Genomic DNA, 4,746 nt, shown 5'->3' on the forward strand with positions numbered 1-4,746 from the left:
GGGATATAGGGAACTTTCGGGATAGCATTTGAAATGTAATAAAGAAAATAATAATAAATAAATTAAAAAAAAAAAAAGAACAGCTGGGGGAATCATTATCCCTGACCTCAACCTATACTACAGAGCAATAGTGATTAAAAACTGCATGGTACTGGTACAGAGACACATATGTTGTCAGTGGAATAGAATTGAAGACCCAGAAATAAAATCACAAACTTATGCACACTTGATCTTTGACTATCTATCTATCTATCTATCTATCTATCTTTCTATATATATAGGTTCAATAAATAAATTCAATAAATGGTTCTGGTCTAACTGGCTATCTGTATGTAGAAAAATGAAAATAGACCCATATTTGTCAACTTTCAAAAAGCTGAAGCCCAATTGGATCAAGGGCCTCAAAATAAAACCAGATATACTAAATCAAAGACAAAGTGGGAAAAAGCCTTGAACTCATTGGCACAGGGGGAAATTCCCTAAACAGAACTCCAATGGCTCATGCTCTAAGATCAATAATTCATTTGTGTAAGGCAAAGGCCATAGTCAATTGGACAAATCAGCAACCTACAAGTTGGGGAAAAATATTCACTAATCCCACATCTGACAGAAGGGTAATGTCCAAAATATATAAAGAACTCAAGAAGGTAACCATCCTAAAAACCAAACAACCCATTAAAAAAATAGGGTCTAGAACTAAACAGAGAATTCACAACAGAGGAACTTCAAATGGCTGAGAAGCACCTAAAGAAATGTTCAAAGTCCTTAGTGATCAGAGAAATCACTATCAAAACGACCCTGAGATTCCACCTTACACCAATCAGAATGGCTAAGGTCAAAACCTCAGGTGAGAACATATGTTGGAAAGGATGTGGAGAAAGAGGAACACTTCTCCATTGCTGGTGGGATTGCAAACTGGTACAACCACTCTAGAAATCAATCTGGAGGTTCCTTAGAAAACTAGAAATAGATCTCCCTGATGACCCACCTATACCACTCTTGGAAATATTCCCAAAAGATGCCCCGCCATGCCACAGGGGCATGTGTTCCACTATATTCATAGCAGCCTTGTTTGTGACAGCCAGAAGCTGGAAACAACCCAGATGTGCCATTACAAAAGAATGGATACAGAAAATGTGGTTAATTTACATAATGGAATACTACTCAGATATCAAGAACAAGGACATAATGAGATTGCAGGCAAATGGATGGAACTAGAAAATATCATCCAAACCCAAAAGGACATGCATGGTATGTACTCACTAATAAGTGGATATTAGCGAAAAAAAAAAAAAAAAAAGCACAGAATACCCAAAATACAGTCCATAGAACTCAAACAGGTCAACAAGATTTAGGGCCCAAGTGAGGACGCCTTAATCCTACTTGAGAGGGACAGGGTGGGGAAGAGGGGAACATTATCAGGTATTGGGTGAGGGAAAAGAACTAAAGCCCTGAGGGCCAGCAGAAAGAACTGAAACAGGTAACCTCGGGAGGTAGGAGGTAGGGGAACCCTCCAGAATGTACCAGAGACCTGGGAGGTGAGAGACTCCCAGGACTCAAAGGGAGGGACCTTAGATGAAAGGCCTTACAGTAGGAAGAGGGTATGTGCAGAGCCCACCTACAGCAGAAAGGCAGGGCACCAAATGAGGGATAGGGTTGCCATCCCACAGTCAAAACTCTGACCCATAATTCTTCCTGTTTGAAAGAACTGCAGGGATAGAAATGGAGAGAAGCCTGAGGAAAATAAGGTCCAATGACAGGCCCAAAATGGGATCAAGCTCAAGGGGAGGCCCCAAGGCCTGACACTATTATTGAGTCTATGAAGTGCTCACAAAAAGGGACCTATCATGACTGCCCTCCAAAAGACCCAACAAGCACCTGAAACAATCAGATGCAGATATTTACACCCAACTAATGTACAGAAGCTGCTGATTCCTGTGGTTGAATGAGGGAAAAGTTGGAAGAAGCTGAGGAGGAAGGTGACCCGACCCGTAGGAGGACCAGCAGTCTCAATTTACCTGGATCTCTGAGATCTCTCAGACACTGGACCACCAACCAGGCAGTCTACTCAAGCTGATAGCCCCAACACATATACAGCACAGCACTGTGGGTCTGGGTTCAGTAAGAGAAGATGCACCTAACCCTCAAGAGACTGGAGGCCCCAGGGAGTTTAGAGTTCTGGTAGGGTGGAAGGTAGGGGCGTGGTGACATCCTAGTAGAGACACAGGGGAGGGGGGAGAGGTATGGGATGGGGAATAGTTAGAAGGTGGACCGGGAGAAGGATAAAATCTGTAGTGTTAAAAAAAAAAAATAGATTAAATAAAATTTTTTAAAAAGAATAAAAAGTTCAATTTAAAATAAGAGGAATCTTAAATGGCTGAGAAACAGTTAGAGAAAGGTTCAACATCCTAATTCATCATGGGAATGGAAATAAAAACTACTTTGAGATTTCATCTTAAACATGTCAGAATGGCTAAGATCAATAACACAAGTGAGAGCTCATGCTGGCAAGGATGTGGAGAAAGGGGAACACTCCTCCTTTGCTGGTGAGAGGGCAAACTAATACAGCCACTATGGAAATCAATATTGTGATCCCTCAGAAAACTGGGAATTGTTCTACTTAAAAATCCACCTATACCACTGTTAGCCATATACCTAAAAGCTATTCCATCTTACTAAAAGAACAATGGCTCAACTATGTTCATAGCAGCTTTATTCTTACAGGACAAACTGGAAACAAGCTAGATTTCTCTAAACTGAAGAGGGGATAAAGAAAACGTGGTACATTTATACAATAATGCCACGAAATTTGATGTCATGAAATTTAAAGGAAAATAGATGCCAACTAAAAAACAAAAATCACCCTATGTGAGGTAACAAAGACCCAGAAATGCAAAGATGGAATACTTTCCCTTCCAAATAGATGTTGCTTATTAAGTAAATGATAATTGGGCTACAATACTCAGACAGAGAGAAGATAGGTAAGGAGGAGAGCTCTAGTGGGGAGTGGGGAGGGGTGTACTTGCTGATTTTATGTCAAATTGACATAAGCTGGAGTTATCACAGAGAAAGGAGCTCCAGGTGAGGAAATGCCTCCATGAGATCCAATTGCAAGGCATTTTCTCAATTAGTGATCAAGGGTGGGAGGGCCCCTTGTGGGTGGTGCCATCTCTGGGCTGGTAGTCTTGGGTTCTATAAGAAAGCAAGCTGAGCAAGCCAGGGGAATCAAGCCAGTAAGAAACATCCCTCCAAGGCCTCTGCATCAGCTCCTGCTTCCTGTCCTGCTTGAGTTCCAGTCCTGACCTCCTTTGGTGATGAACAGCAATTTGGAAGTGTAAGCTGCATAAACCCTTTCCTCCCCAACTCGCTTGTTGGTTATGATGTTTGTGCAGGAATGGAAACCCTAAGATGGGGGTAAACATGGATCTTTCTCAAAAGGGGAAACAGAATAGATTCTATGGATGGACTGGGGGTGAATGGGGACAGGAATGGGAGAGATCATTTGGGGTCATGGAGAGAATGCAGTACAGGAACAACTGGATTTTGCGAGCATTTGAGGGTTAGTGTAAAAACTGAATGCACTGGTAACTTCCTGGAATTTATGATGGTAAATAAATAACAAACAAAATAAACTAAAGTAACAAATGGAGTAAGAAAGAAATCAGGCAAAGAACACCCTTCATAGTACCCTCAAATAATGTAAAACAGGCTAAAGTAACTCTAAAAAAAGCAAGTGAAAGACTTGTATGATTAAAAACTACAAGTCCTTCAAGAAATAAATTGAAGAATTATCAGAAGATGTAAAAATCTCTCATGTTCGTGGATCAGTAGGATGAACAGAGTATTACCAGCCATCCTATTCAAACAATCTAGTTTAGGAGTCTTAGTGAGGACTCCTAGTAATGAAGAATTTGAAGTCTGATCTGGCCATCCTTTGTAGCAAGGCAGGGCTTCAGTGGTGGGACTGAGCTACATTTGGTCCCATGAAGATCCCTAAAGAACCCTGCCTTCTGCAGGACAGAAGGTTGTTCTCTGAGATGTAGCAGCAGGGCCCTATTGCTCAGGACAACATTCACACAGCTCAATGAATGAAGAGGATGATCAGGAGCTCAGCTGAGAAAGCTTGGAGCCTTCACCCTTACATGGTAGTCTCTCTGGAGTGAGAGGGTACCCTACAGGCTACAGAAATGGAAACCTGTATACCAACCCAGCGTAAAAACCCTCGACCTAAAATCTGTCCTGCATGCAAGATGTGCAGAGGCAAGGTGGCACCAAATGTATTTGAGTGTCAACCCAATGTTTGAGTTTACTTGAGGCTGACTCCGCAAGAAAGAATCCATGTCTTATTCTACCTTGAAGGCCAGAAACCTCACAGAGACTTAAATGGTAAACATGGGGTATGTATGGGTTTGTACCAGGTCTTCTGTTGCTCTGTTATGGCTGTTAGCTTAGCATTTTCTGGGGCTCCTAACTGTGAGAGCAGGTATAGCTCTGTCTGTCTTACCTGCTTCTAAGACTCTTTTCCTCTTATCGGGTTGCCTTGTACAGTATCAGTATGAAGTCTACTGCCTTGTCTTTTTGTATCTTGTTCTTGTTTCCTTGTGCTCTCTTGGAGGCCTGCCCTATTCTGAAAAGGAGTTGGAGGAGTAGATCTGAGGAAGAGGAAGACAGAAGAGGTGCGGGTTAGCTGGAGAGATTGGACACTGGTCAGTATATACTGTATGAGAGAAGAATATATATCAATTA

The 4,746-nt window shown here is 41.8% G+C and overlaps 1 protein-coding gene across 1 annotated transcript in view; it reads right to left on the reverse strand.

Annotated features, from left to right (window-relative positions):
- LOC110321485 (zinc finger protein 120-like) overlaps positions 1 to 4,746 on the reverse strand; it is an 86,785-nt gene extending 82,039 nt beyond the window's left edge. The window contains exon 1 of the mRNA XM_021197740.2: positions 4,505 to 4,746. The gene's annotated coding sequence lies outside the window, so the exon portion shown is untranslated. The remainder of the gene's footprint in view (positions 1 to 4,504) is intronic.

This window comes from Mus pahari, chromosome 1 (genome assembly GCF_900095145.1).
Source record: "Mus pahari chromosome 1, PAHARI_EIJ_v1.1, whole genome shotgun sequence".
NCBI lineage: Eukaryota > Metazoa > Chordata > Mammalia > Rodentia > Muridae > Mus > Mus pahari.